General features: G+C 44.0%; 1 protein-coding gene across 7 annotated transcripts in view; it reads right to left on the bottom strand.

The window, feature by feature from the left end:
- Nucleotides 1–7,616, bottom strand: part of Cbp53E (Calbindin 53E) — a 237,925-nt gene extending 230,309 nt beyond the window's left edge. For 6 of the 7 annotated variants that reach the window (XM_069303549.1, XM_069303547.1, XM_069303550.1 and 3 more), the window contains exons 1-2: nucleotides 7,584–7,616; nucleotides 3,925–4,083 (exon numbers count right to left, since the gene is read on the bottom strand). The gene's annotated coding sequence lies outside the window, so the exon portion shown is untranslated. Of the gene's footprint in view, nucleotides 1–3,924; nucleotides 4,084–6,157; nucleotides 6,180–7,583 lie in introns of those variants that run through there. The other variant, XM_069303548.1, reaches the window with a different exon arrangement.
- Between the last annotated feature and the right edge of the window lie 8,060 nt (nucleotides 7,617–15,676).

Genomic DNA, 15,676 nt, shown 5'->3' with positions numbered 1-15,676 from the left:
TCCTTCGTACATTATGCTTCACTGTTGGAGGTAAATCAAAAATCACTTCTCCAAAATTCATTTTTATTTCTAGTCTGACGCGACACGGGCGCGTTTCGTAAAACTTATTACATTTTCAAAGACTTCACAAATACACAACTGATTAGAACTTGCGTTTCCCTGATTTTATATCTACATTTGAGTGAGGTGGGAAGGGTGATGTGGCATTACATTTGAGTGAGGTGGGAAGGATGATGTGGCATTAACACAAGACAGAACACTAGAGGATATTAATAGGGTATTAAAAGTATCAACACAAGACAGAACACGAAAAAATGGGTATTGAATAGAAGTGTTTGTAGAAAGCCTATTGGTCCATATTTCTTGATGCTTCTATATTGGAGCGGAGTCTTGAGGTGGGTAGAATATAGTGGTGCAATAATTGGCTGTTGATTGCTGGTGTTGACTTCTTGATGTGTAGTTTGTTTCCTTTGTAGTGTCACAAAGGAAACAAACATAGGAATGTGCCTAAATGCCAACAGCGACTGCCCTGACAGGTACAAGAGGAGTGTTGTTAACGCATACGTCGACCGTGCTCTCAGCCACAGCTCAGAATGGAAGCAAGTCGACGAAGAACTCTGTAGGGTAAGGCAGGTTCTAGTCAATAACGGCTTCTCCAATGGTTTCATCGAAGACATCATAAGAAGGAAAGTGAAAAGCCATGCAACCTCCGAAGAGACAACTAACACAACACCTATACCCCCTATTAGACTATTTTACAGGAACTTCTTTTCCACAGCTCATAAAACAGAGGAAAGGGTCCTGAAAGATATTGTTAATAGAAACGTTATCCCTACAGACAAAAATCAGAGGATACAACTGACGATTTACTATAAAACCAGAAAAACGGCCAGCCTACTCATGAGAAACTCTCCAGACACGAAACAGAACGCTTTAAAAGAGACTAACGTCGTCTATGCCTTCAAATGCCCACTTGGGGACTGTAAGCTCCAAAAAACCCAGTATATAGGCAAGACAACAACATCTCTTTCTAGGCGTTTAACGATGCATAAACAACAGGGCTCCATTAAGGAACATATAATCTCTTCCCATAACCAAACCATCGCCAGAGAAATCCTAGTAAACAACACAGAAATCATCGATAGATACAGCGACAGCAGGCGGCTTGACGTTTGCGAGGCACTACACATCAAGAAGTCAACACCAGCAATCAACAGCCAATTATTGCACCACTATATTCTACCCACCTCAAGACTCCGCTCCAATATAGAAGCATCAAGAAATATGGACCAATAGGCTTTCTACAAACACTTCTATTCAATACCCATTTTTTCGTGTTCTGTCTTGTGTTGATACTTTTAATACCCTATTAATATCCTCTAGTGTTCTGTCTTGTGTTAATGCCACATCATCCTTCCCACCTCACTCAAATGTAATGCCACATCACCCTTCCCACCTCACTCAAATGTAGATATAAAATCAGGGAAACGCAAGTTCTAATCAGTTGTGTATTTGTGAAGTCTTTGAAAATGTAATAAGTTTTACGAAACGCGCCCGTGTCGCGTCAGACTAGAAATAAAAATGAATTTTGGAGAAGTGATTTTTGATTTACCTCCAACAGTGAAGCATAATGTACGAAGGATTGAGAAAATTCGTGTTAGAATTATTAATCTTACTTTTTCGGTCATATTTAATAATATATGTCTACAGGAAAGACTGCTACCAAAATATACTAATATATATATATATATATCATCAGAGTTCAGAGAGGCCTGACAGCACATCAAATTCGGCTTCATAGCAAGATTCGTCAGTATGTTTTTTTCATAAATAATTTTCCAATATTAATTATTTTAACTAATTATTAATTAGTTAAAATGTTCTCATGATTTGTCATTCCGTTAAAAAAATGAACTGTTTTGCCCAACCGTAAACGTACGAACGTCAATGCAACCCACCTATAACCTCTCGGAGGCATTGACAACGCCATTGTTAAGGTGCATAGATGATTCTGGGGAGACATGACGACCACATACAAAATACTCAGACAGGGATACAGTATTTCGAATAATGGAATTCGCTTCTTTGTTGACGTAACTAAGACGATTGAGGGGTTGGAGGCCGGAACCCACAGCTGAAACTCAACTTATGGAAGCACAATTAGGTAAGTATACACAACAATTGCCTTGTTAAGGTGCTATAGAACAATTACAACAACTCATCAGAGTTGTAATTGAACAAAAAATTAACTTATTTACACATAATGGTAAATCCCTATTTCATATAATGGATTATCCTTCTATTGCGTATGGATTATCTTCCATTTCATGTAATGGATTATCTTCCATAACATGTGATGGATTATCCTTCCATTACATGGGATGGATTAATCTTGATTACATGTAGTGAAATATGCCCTATTATTTGTAATGGATTATGCCCCCTATTACATGTAATGGATCATGACACCATTAGATATGTTTAATTATGCCCCAACATATGTGGTGGATTAAGCCTATTGCATTGTACAAAAACCCTGTGACTGTATTGCACACATTTACACAGGTATATACGAGACTCAAACCCGGACCATGAAAATGCCAGATATCCACTCATTACTCTTCCATCCCCGAAGGTGTTACACATATTGGAATAGGGAAATGTTGTCAAACACCTTCCCCAATTTATCAAACACCCCCTTTTCCCCTACTTTGTTTAACAGCAATCTGTGTAAACCTCGCTTCATGCAGGTCGGCGTTCAATTCCCCGACCGTCCAAGGGGTTGGACACCATTCCTTTCCCCCCGTCCCATCCCAAATGCTTATCATGACCCCTTCCCAGTGCTATATAGTTGTAATGACTTGGCACTTTATCCTGATGGCTATCTTCCCTCGCTGACATCCGACTTGTTTGCCTCTGTATACAAGGCTCAACTGGGTGCTGCATATTCTCTTCTTCGAGGCAAAGTGTCCCCTAGAAAGAAAACCAGAGGTGGTACTCCCCCATATATCTATCTACATTTTTCAGAACCCTGTTTGGATTAAACCTTTTTTGTCCCATGAATAAGTATATTTCTTCAGAATTATACTATTTTCTAGATCGCTTGAACAACAAAAAATGTGCATTCAAGCACCAGGTTTTTCCAATCTTTCTTCAAAGAGGATCTTAAAGACTTCACCAGATACACATTCTGTATATTTCAGTAACCTCTTTGAGGAGCGTTTTATACCCGTCACATGTATATTGACAACCGAAAATGCCTATTGTAAGGAGCTGTGGTATCCATGGTAAAACTCTTCAAACTCATCTCCTCTGGCGGAAGAGGAGATGAGTTCTCTCTCCTCCGGAAGAGTTCCTATCATTGTAAATCATGAATCGTGTATAATGACTTTGAACTACTCCATGTGAGGCCAGCACTGGGGGTCTTTCATAGGTCTTGTTACTACCCTCCTACCCGAGCCCCCCTAGCAAAAAAGCATAACGTATGCATCAAGTTATGGATTGTGCACCGTTGTAATGCTTAATAACGGTGTAATAGTGTTTAATAACGGTGTTACGCTTAATAACGGCGTTACGCTTAATAACGGTGTTACGCTTAATAACGGTGTTATGCTTAATAACAGTTTTACAATGTTTAATAATGGTGCTATAACTTTAAATAACGATATAATAACGTTTAATAATAGCATAAAAAGTTTAATAACGGTATAAAAAAATTAAAATAACGTCACAACATTCAATAAAGGTGTAACAACATTTAAAAACATTTGCAGAACGAAAGAAACATTACATGTTTACTGGAGGGTGTAAAAAGGCTTATATATCCAACACAAAAAAAGGTCACAATTCTGTGACCTTTTAGAAGCGGAAATTTTCAATAAAAAGCAATACGCAAAAGTTAACAAATAGTCATGTAAAACTCACCTGAGGTTTGTTTTTGTGTGTGACGAGTGAAGACGGGAATCTGTCAGTTCCTTGAGACAGGTGTCAAGTTGAGGTGAGAGGGAGAAGGCCAGATGAGGAGCAGGAGTTCGAGTTGAGATTTTATACCATAGTCCTCAGTTTATCTCTTAATTGATGTTCCTGTGGTGCCAAGCGGTCACTATATGTTGGTATATGTACTGTAGACACAAGTGTATATGTGTGTGTGTGTGTGTGTGAGTCCGTGTGGATGTGTAGTGCACTTGAATAGGTGTTTCGGATAGGTGTGATTCTGCTAAACGGGACGAAAGGTTGGTTGATATAGCGGACGGACGGACGGATGGGAGGTACACACAGCGGACGGACGGACGGATGGGAGGTACACACAGCGGACGGACGGACGGATGGGAGGTACACACAACGGACTGACGGACGGATGGGAGGTACACACAGCGGACTGACGGACGGATGGGAGGTACACACAACGGACTGACGGACGGATGGGAGGTACACACAACGGACGGACGGACGGATGGGAGGTACACACAACGGACGGACGGACGGATGGGAGGTACACACAACGGACTGACGGACGGATGGGAGGTACACACAACGGACGGACGGACGGATGGGAGGTACACACAGCGGACGGACGGACGGATGGGAGGTACACACAACGGACGGACGGACGGACGGATGGGAGGTACACACAGCGGACGGACGGACGGATGGGAGGTACACACAACGGACTGACGGACGGATGGGAGGTACACACAACGGACGGACGGAAAGTGGGCGGATTACATCTAATATTTCTCTCAACACAATGAATAACTGCCGATTATCTCACGTCCAACTGATATGCGAATGGTTCGTACAATGTTTATCTAGGATAGCTATACCGTATAGGATAGATGTATCGGAGAGGAGACGCGTTCTCAAAAGGTTAATTCTTAGCCACCCGACTTCAGCCATCAAAGAAGGTCAAAGGTTATAAACTTGCGAGGAAATTGATTGGTAGAGAGAGTAGATTTGAGGTCATTTATATAGTGGGGGAAGGAGGTGAAGCGCCACTTTTCACAACCACCACCTCAAGGACCACCACCACCATGGCAACCTGCAGAAGGAGCACCACCACCACTACCGCCACCACAACCTACACCTGCACCACCACCCCCTACACCTGCAGCACCACCACCACCACTCCCTACACCTGTAATTACTACCACCACAAACCAACACCACACCACACATGACAACTAGAATGTACATTATAATTTTAACTTCACCTAGAACTCAAGTAGAAATCAATTACCGCTCAAGCGGTAGCTAGATCTATCGCTCCAACCCCCGCCCCTCTTCCTCCCCCCCCCCCTCTCACCCTCAAGCGTAGACTTCATCTACTACTTCGCTACAATTAATGGGAAAATAGATTAGTATATTCTGCAGTGGGTGAATTTATTGCTTAAACTGGGTCTAGATTGTGGTGGTGATTGTGGTAGTGGTTGTGGTGGTGATTGTGGTAGTGGTTGTGGTGGTGATTGTGGTAGTAGTGGTGGTGATTGTGGTAGTAGTGGTTGTGGTGGTGATTGTGGTAGTAGTGGTGGTGATTGTGGTATTAGTGGTGGTGATTGTGGTAGTAGTGGTGGTGATTGTGGTAGTAGTGGTGGTGATTGTGATAGTAGTGGTGGTGATTGTGGTAGTAGTGGTGGTGATTGTGGTAGTAGTGGTGGTGATTGTGGTAGTAGTGGTGGTGATTGTGGTAGTAGTGGTGGTGATTGTGGTAGTAGTGGTGGTGGTGATTGTGGTAGTAGTGGTGGTGATTGTGGTAGTAGTGGTGGTGATTGTGGTATTAGTGGTGGTGATTGTGGTAGTGGTTGTGGTGGTGATTGTGGTAGTAGTGGTGGTGATTGTGGTATTAGTGGTGGTGATTGTGGTAGTGGTTGTGGTGGTGATTGTGGTAGTAGTGGTGGTGATTGTGGTAGTAGTGGTGGTGATTGTGGTAGTAGTGGTGGTGATTGTGGTAGTAGTGGTGGTGATTGTGGTATTAGTGGTGGTGATTGTGGTAGTAGTGGTGGTGATTGTGGTAGTAGTGGTGGTGATTGTGGTAGTAGTGGTGGTGATTGTGGTAGTAGTGGTGGTGATTGTCACAGTAGTGATAGATAACAGCTGCCACACACACAAGTGCCTCTTTAACATATCCGGAAACAAATTTCTTTGCAAAGAAACAACTTACCCCAAAGTTAACTTGCAGCAGGTCAGCTAACAACTCAACCATCGAACCACAACCACTGGTTTCCCCGCCAGAAAGCCGAACACGATTATTTCCACATAACCTTAACCCTGAATTTTACAACATTCAGAGATAACCCAATCAGTAAATTAACTTTATTTTACATTTTTTTAAGATAGGAATTTTCCGTTTGGATTCAAACGCAAGATGAAGCCGTTGACCAAGGGAGAGGGGGGCGTTGCCCCCCTCTCTACCGCTCCTGAAGGTGTTGATTTTAACCGCGTCAGAGAAAACAATTTAGGATGAAACAGGTTTTTTAACCTTTGGAACATAGTTTTAAGGGAGAGAGAGAGAGAGAGAGAGAGAGAGAGAGAGAGAGAGAGAGAGAGAGAGAGAGAGAGAGAGAGAGAGAGAGAGAGAGAGAGAGAGAGAGAGAGAGAGAGGTCTTGACACAGATTTTGGAGAGGGGGGGGGGCAAGGTTAGCGAAGGGGGAAGTATATGGAGAAATAGGACACACCTATCCAACCAATTTCCACGAAAATTTTCAATTATTAAATCCCGATTGATGTGGGTAACTCCGATTTTTTTTCTATACCGTATAGTTTTTTAATCGACATTTTGTACCGTCTTTGAAGTTTCGTGTTTGTACCGTGTTGGTGTTGCACCATCGAGTACCGTATTAATAATTTATGAATTCACTATTTGTATAAGTGTATCTTTCGCCTTATGTACCTTACTGATGCTGTACCGTATGTCCTCTACCTTGCAAGAGCGCGAACGGCCAAATTCCGGGGTACAAAATTTCCAAAATTACACGTTATGTGTCCTTGAAGAAGATATCGAGAAGAGTTATATTTAAGTTATATCGAAAAAAACATATTGTAGAGTTAACAGAGAAAAACGTTAAATTTAAATTTAAAATCGTCAAATATATCTCTTACCAAAAAAAGTAGATATATAATATATCGCTATAATATATCGTTTGTTCAAGGAGATATATAATATATGGCTGGAGGAACTCTACAGGTTATCAGAGGCGTGGGATTAAACGTCGTTGGCAACGGAAACATTTAAACCATCTAAAAAAAAATTATCAACTCCTAAACAAATCTTATCATTTACAAAGCGAATTTCTTTTTGCCCGGTTGTAAGGGAAGGAAAAAAAATCCCGAGAATTTTGAATATCAAAGAATTTGCTTCACTACTTTTCAAGAATGTCAGAAAACCAAATTAAAAAATCACATGATTCTATGACATGGTTGTCCGTTATATAAAATGTATTCCTGTAGATCTCTTTCAAGTTAAAGGAAGTAATATATATATATATAGCCGGGTCCTGCAGAATTCTTGGTAACAAACTCTCTCCACTGAGTGAGAAGGGAGTGACAAGATGCAGGCAGACCAGGCGGGAGGAGCAGCCACACGTACCCTACGACGGTTGGGCCTCGACTGACACCCAACACACGGTAGTGGGCGGAGCTCTACCCTGCTGCAGCAGTACCCTGCACGCTGCGCGATGATCACCGCTCATTCCTCTGCAATTTGCAACATTTTTAGAAACGAATTGATTGACTGCTCCTTAACGAGTTGTGAAATGAAAGTTGTAGATGGTGTGTTGATTAAGAGAGTTGATGGGTTAGCGTGAGATTGAGGTTTATTTAGTGGAGATTCGTCAAAGCCGGGGAAGTGGGGTAGGGAAATATCGTACATCCGCCATCTATCCGGGTCCGGGAGGAATCAATACGAAAGTTGTTCCCGCCGGCGGACCGAAAGCTGCCGCCGTAGGCTACTACGCTAGCCCACCCCCTCCTCCAGGAGCCTCCTACCACCCCTCGTTCCTCCTTCAGGAGCGACCTACCACCCCCTTCCTCCTTCAGGAGCGACCTACTACCCCCCTCTTCCTCCTTCAGGAGCGACCTACCACCCCCCCTTCCTCCTTCAGGAGCGACCTACCACCCCCCTTCCTCCTTCAGGAGCGACCTACCACCCCCCCCCTTCCTCCTTCAGGAGCGACCTACTACCCCCCCTTCCTCCTTCAGGAGCGACCTACCACCCCCTCTTCCTCCTTCAGGAGCGACCTACCCCCCCTTCCTCCTTCAGGAGCGACCTACCACCCCCCTTCCTCCTTCAGGAGCGACCTACCACCCCCCTTCCTCCTTCAGGAGCGACCTACCACCCCCCCCCCTTCCTCCTTCAGGAGCGACCTACTACCCCCCCTTCCTCCTTCAGGAGCGACCTACCACCCCCTCTTCCTCCTTCAGGAGCGACCTACCCCCCCTTCCTCCTTCAGGAGCGACCTACCCCCCCCCCCTTCCTCCTTCAGGAGCGACCTACCACCCCTTCTTCCTCCTTCAGGAGCGACCTACCCCCCCCCTTCCTCCTTCAGGAGCGACCTACCCCCCCCCCCTTCCTCCTTCAGGAGCGACCTACCACCCCCTCTTCCTCCTTCAGGAGCGACCTACCCCCCCCCCTTCCTCCTTCAGGAGCGACCTACCCCCCCTTCCTCCTTCAGGAGCGACCTACCCCCCCACCTTCCTCCTTCAGGAGCGACCTTCCCCCCCCCTTCCTCCTTCAGGAGCGACCTTCCCCCCCCTTCCTCCTTCAGGAGCGACCTACCACCCCCTCTTCCTCCTTCAGGAGCGACCTACCCCCCCCTTCCTCCTTCAGGAGCGACCTACCCCCCCCCCCTTCCTCCTTCAGGAGCCACCTACCACCCCCCCTTCCTCCTTCAGGAGCGACCTACCCCCCCCCCTTCCTCCTTCAGGAGCGACCTACCCCCCCCCCCTTCCTCCTTCAGGAGCGACCTACCACCCCCTCTTCCTCCTTCAGGAGCGACCTACCCCCCCCCTTCCTCCCTTCAGGAGCGACCTACCCCCCCCCCTTCCTCCTTCAGGAGCGACCTACCACCCCCTCTTCCTCCTTCAGGAGCGACCTACCACCCCCTCTTCCTCCTTCAGGAGCGACCTACCCCCCCTTTCCTCTTTCAGGAGCGACCTACCCCCCCCCCCTTTCTCCTTCAGGAGCCACCTACCACCCCCCCTTTCTCCTTCAGGAGCCACCTACCCCCCCCTTTCCTCTTTCAGGAGCGACCTACCACCCCCCCTTTCTCCTTCAGGAGCCACCTACCACCCCCCCCTTTCTCCTTCAGGAGCCACCTACCACCCCCCCTTTCTCCTTCAGGAGCCACCTACCACCCCCCCCCCTTTCTCCTTCAGGAGCGACCTACCACCCCCCCTTTCTCCTTCAGGAGCGACCTACCACCCCCTCTTCCTCCTTCAGGAGCGACCTACCACCCCCTCTTTCTCCTTCAGGCGCGACCTACCACCCCCTCTTTCTCCTTCAGGAGCGACCTACCACCCCCTCTTTTCTCCTTCAGGCGCGACCTACCACCCCCTCTTTCTCCTTCAGGAGCCACCTACCACCCCCTCTTTCTCCTTCAGGAGCGACCTACCACCCCCCTTTCTCCTTCAGGAGCGACCTACCACCCCCCCTTTCTCCTTCAGGAGCCACCTACCACCCCCCCCCCTTCCTCCATCAGGAGCCACCTACCACCCCCCCCCCTTCCTCCTTCAGGAGCCACCTACCACCCCCCCCTTTCTCCTTCAGGAGCGACCTACCACCCCCTCTTCCTCCTTCAGGAGCGACCTACCCCCCCCTCTTCCTCCTTCAGGAGCCACCTACCACCCCTTCTTTCTCCTTCAGGAGCGACCTACCACCCCCTCTTCCTCCTTCAGGAGCGACCTACCCCCCCCCCTTCCTCCTTCAGGAGCGACCTACCCCCCCTTCCTCCTTCAGGAGCGACCTACCACCCCCTCTTCCTCCTTCAGGAGCGACCTACCCCCCCCCCTTCCCACTTCAGGAAACGCCATGTAACAGAAATCTTCACTACACAAGAACTCCCAAATCTTCCGCTGTATCACGGGTCTTTGGGAGAGTCTGTGCCACTGAGTGTATTACTGTATATTGTATTACGATTGTATTATTAGGTGGCTTCTGAGGGAGGAAGGGGAATGGAGTTAACAAGGGAAAGCGCCAAGCCATTACGATTATATAGTACTGGGAAGGGGGTTAGGATAATGATTAGGGATGGGACGGCGGGAAGGAATGGTGCCCCCAACCACTTGTGGACGGTCGGGGATTGAACGCCTGACCTGCATGAAGCGAGACCGTCGCTCTACCGTCCAGCCTAAGTGCTTGGACAATGAGAACGAGGATATTATGTCTTCAATATTTTATATATTCACAATTATTTTTACCAAGGTTAGTCTTTTGTAAATTTACTCTATGCAAACTAAGGCATTGACTTTCAAATGAATTTACCTTTAACCAGGGTTCAAGATAACTAGATTCACTGATAATAACATTCCTTTTGGCTTTCAGGTCTCTAATAGCATCAGAAAATTTTAAAAGCGAATCCATTATAGGGATAACCCAGATGATTCGGGGAGTAAGTTACCGGTATCTCTCTGCTTATTAGTTTTAGTTCAAGATCAGGAACAAATGAGTTATGTTAGTTTAAAGTAACTACAGCTTGTTTACCTGGATTGAACGTGAGGATGTATTCTACACTATATTTCACATATTTCTATACATTCATAACGTCTATGATAATAAAACTAGATCAGCAGCATGACGAAACACCTTTGAGATTGTCTGCAAACACATTTGAATACCTGATAAAAAGAAATACATAAGTATCCGCTGATTACAGGTCACCATTTTCTGCCTAGTAATTCAGTTAACTGTCGGGTCAACTTTGGTTAAAGTTTGAATAATGAATTTAACTTTCTATTTCTTGCAGATAAAAAACACACCAAAAAACTACATATATATTGATGTACATATTGTACATCATGTACATATTGAAAGGAAGAAATATGTTGTTTTTCAGCATAAAAGTCTATTGGTATGATATTAAATATATATATATATATATATATATATATATATATATATATATATATATATATATATATATATATATATATATATATATATATATATATATATATATATATATATATATATATATATATATATATATATATATATATATGTCGTACCTAGTAGCCAGAACGCACTTCTCAGCCTACTATGCAAGGCCCAATTTGCCTAATAAGCCAAGTTTTCATGAATTAATTGTTTTTCGACTACCTAACCTACCTAACCTAACCTAACCTAACTTTTTCGGCTACCTAACCTAACCTAACCTGTAAAGATAGGTTAGGTTAGGTTAGGTAGGGTTGGTTAGGACGGTCATATATCTACGTTAATTTTAACTCCAATAAAAAACAATTGACCTCATACATAATGAAATGGGTAGCTTTATCATTTCATAAGAAAAAAATTAGAGAAAATATGTTAATTCAGGAAAACTTGGCTTATTAGGCAAATCGGGCCTTGCATAGTAGGCTGAGAAGTGCGTTCTGGCTACTAGGTACGACATATATATATATATATATATATATATATATATATATATATATATATATATATATATATATATATATATATATATATATATATATATGCAATTGACGATCACAAAACACTGATCATTTTATGCGGAAAATCCACAGAGAAATATGAAATGAGGTGAACGTTTCGGCTTTGTTAAAGCCTTTGTCAACACCAGACTGACTAAGGAGAAGGGAGAAGGGGGAGGATATATAGGCCGACACCTGACCAACCCATCCCTAGGGTTGGTCAGGTGTAATTAACACAATTAATAATTAATGTTAATTATATATATATATATATATATATATATATATATATATATATATATATATATATATATATATATATATATATATATATATATATATATATTAGTATATTTTGGTAGCAGTCTTTCCTGTAGACATATATTATTAAATATGACCGAAAAAGTAAGATTAATAATTCTAACACGAATTTTCTCAATCTTTCGTACATTTCTTTTCACTGTTGGAGGTAAATCAAAAATCAATTCTCCAAAATTCATTTTTATTTCTAGTCTGACGCGACACGAGCGCGTTTCGTAAAACTTATTACATTTTCAAAGACTTTAGTTCACAAATACACAACTGAATAGAACTTACGCATCTCCGATTTTATATCTACATTTGAGTGAGGTGGAAGGGGTGATGTGGCATTAACACAAGACAGAACAAGAAGTGGTATTAATAGGGTATTAATTTCATCAACACAAGACAGAACAAGAGGTGGTATTAATAGGGTATTAATTTCATCAACACAAGACAGAACACGAAACAATGGATATTGAATAGAAGTGTTTGTAGAAAGCCTATTGGTCCATATTTCTTGATGCTTCTATATTGGAGCGGAGTCTTGAGGTGGGTAGAATATAGTTGTGCAATAATTGGCTGTTGATTGCTGGTGTTGACTTCTTGATGTGTAGTGCCTCGCAAACGTCAAGCCGCCTGCTATCGCTGTATCTATCGATGATTTCTGTGTTGTTTACTAGGATTTCTCTGGCGATGGTTTGGTTGTGGGAAGAGATTATATGTTCCTTAATGGAGCCCTGTTGCTTATGCATCGTTAAACGCCTAGAAAGAGATGTTGTTGTCTTGCCTATATACTGGGTTTTTTGGAGCTTACAGTCCCCAAGTGGGCATTTGAAGGCATAGACGACGTTAGTCTCTTTTAAAGCGTTCTGTTTTGTGTCTGGAGAGTTTCTCATGAGTAGGCTGGCCGTTTTTCTGGTTTTATAGTAAATCGTCAGTTGTATCCTCTGATTTTTGTCTGTAGGGATAACGTTTCTATTAACAATATCTTTCAGGACCCTTTCCTCTGTTTTATGAGCTGTGGAAAAGAAGTTCCTGTAAAATAGTCTAATAGGGGGTATAGGTGTTGTGTTAGTTGTCTCTTCAGAGGTTGCATGGCTTTTCACTTTCCTTCTTATGATGTCTTCGATGAAACCATTGGAGTATATATATATATATATATATATATATATATATATATATATATATATATATATATATATATATATATATATATATATATATATATATATATATATACTGGAGCTGCCTCGTATGGGGGCCAGTTTCAGCCCCGCTCCTGTGCCAAGTGAGTCTACTGCGGGCTCACCATAGCCCGTGCTACTTGGAACTTTTAGTTCTCGACAGCTGAATCTTAAAGAATATAAAGAATATCGTATGAGGCCAAGAGGATTTTCGCAAGTTTCCTGTGTTTTTATTTGTTATCATATCTTGATATCTTAGCTCTTATTCTATCCTCATGTCCCGGGAAGCTATATATCTGTTCAAGAGTCTGTCTGTCTGGTTAAGGTTAGAGGTCAGATGCTTTGGGCTAGCCTCATTAAATTTTGATGAGATACTGGTGTGTGTAGGGGTTATTGTCATATGGGGGTCGTTATCAACCCCATGATATTTTTTTTTTATCATGGACGCTGATATCAAGAGTCATATGAGTCCACCTTCAAGAGGGAATCTGGGCCAATGGCCCAATATGCTCTCCTCATGATCTTAGTGGAGATGAAATGTTCGGGGCTGAATCCATAGAGTTTTATAATTTGTTTGATAGCTGAGTTGCACTCTGGGGATTCTTAAACACTTAAGTGGCACATATAACCTTTTGGGTGTAGACCCGAGCACCGCCGGGTAACCCATATGTAATTATACTATATACTAATACCTTACCTTCATCTTCTTTCAGAAACCTCTATATCATTCCTCTTTACCTCAAATCCTCCCTTTCTTCAGGAGCATCCTGGCTCTCCTTTCAGGCACATCTCATCATCTTCTCTTTCCTTCATCCTTCTTCTCCTACTCACCTACTCACCTCCCCTCACACCCTCTATTCTCTTGCAAGGCAAGATAGTCTCTATCTTAACTGTTGTTGTTGTTTAAGATTCGCTGCGTGGAACAAAAAGTTCCAAGTAGCACGGGCTATGGTGATCCCGTAGATATCTTAACTATTTTAAAATTATGAACTGGTAATAATATTAAGATTGCTATACACATAGTTTTTATTAAGTACTTGTATGATGGTTTTAATTGTTTTAATTGTTTATTGCATATCAGGAGTAGCACTAAGGCAGTATTGCTACATGGTATTGTGAGGGGATATGAGGGTGAGGAGCTGGGATATGAGGACAAGAAGCTGGGATATGAGGACAAGGAGCTGGGGTACGAGAACAAGGAGCTGGGATATGAGGACAAGGAGCTGGGATATGAGGACAAGGAGCTGGGGTACGAGAACAAGGAGCTGGGATATGAGGACAAGGAGCTGGGATATGAGGGTGAGGAGCTGGGATATGAGGACAAGGAGCTGGGATATGAGGACAAGGAGCTGGGATATGAGGACAAGGAGCTGGGGTACGAGAACAAGGAGCTGGGATATGAGGACAAGGAGCTGGGATATGAGGACAAGAAGCTGGGATACGAGAACAAGGAGCTGGGATACGAGAACAAGGAGCTGGGATATGAGGACAAGAAGCTGGGATACGAGAACAAGGAGCTGAGATACGAGAACAAGGAGCTGGGATATGAGGACAAGAAGCTGGGATACGAGAACAAGGAGCTGGGGTACGAGAACAAGGAGCTGGGATACGAGAACAAGGAGCTGGGATACGAGAACAAGGAGCTGGGATATGAGGACAAGGAGCTGGGATATGAGGACAAGGAGCTGGGATATGAGGACAAGGAGCTGGGATATGAGGACAAGGAGCTGGGATATGAGGACAAGGAGCTGGGGTACGAGAACAAGGAGCTGGGATATGAGGACAAGGAGCTGGGATATGAGGACAAGGAGCTGGGATATGAGGACAAGGAGCTGGGATATGAGGACAAGGAGCTGGGATATGAGGACAAGGAGCTGGGATATGAGGACAAGGAGCTGGGATATGAGGACAAGGAGCTGGGATATGAGGACAAGGAGCTGGGATATGAGGACAAGAACCTAGGATAGGATAAAGAAAAGGAATTATATCCTACCTCTTAAACTGATTCTTCTATCAACGCCAACGCTTCTTCCGTGCCTGCGTTCGATTCCCAATGGCCCAAGTGGTCAGTCACCTAATTATTTAAGTAACTATCAAAAGACAGCACCGTGGCCGGGATGAGCGTTACTTAAAGTTACTTACAAAGGTGATACTGAGAGAAGTAATGTGTTTTTCAAGTGGTAGTGAGCCCTTAACCCGAAGATGTAACTCTGAGCAGGTGTGTCTCTTTAACTTGTGTGTGTGGGGGGGGGGGGGGGAAGGGGAAGGGGGGAAGGAGGGGGGAGGGGGAAGGAGGAGGGGGGAGGGGGGAGGGGGAAAAGAGAGGGGGGGGCAGCTGCTGTCTTCCAGCTCCCCAACAAGACCAATTTGCATGCCTGCTGCAGCTGCTCACCCTTCTCCCCTCCCCCCACACCCCACCCCCAATCTGCCCCCTTTTCCCCTGACGTGTCAAATTGGGTGATTATGTCATTTGTACCCCTGTGACAGGCCCGTGCCCGGCCATCCCTCCTCGTGAATCATTTTGTTTGATATTCAATTAATTTTTCAC

Source organism: Procambarus clarkii, chromosome 50 (genome assembly GCF_040958095.1).
Source record: "Procambarus clarkii isolate CNS0578487 chromosome 50, FALCON_Pclarkii_2.0, whole genome shotgun sequence".
Taxonomy (NCBI): Eukaryota; Metazoa; Arthropoda; class Malacostraca; order Decapoda; family Cambaridae; genus Procambarus; species Procambarus clarkii.
Note: the sequence above shows the minus strand (reverse complement) of the source record. Positions and strands in the feature narration are given on the sequence as shown.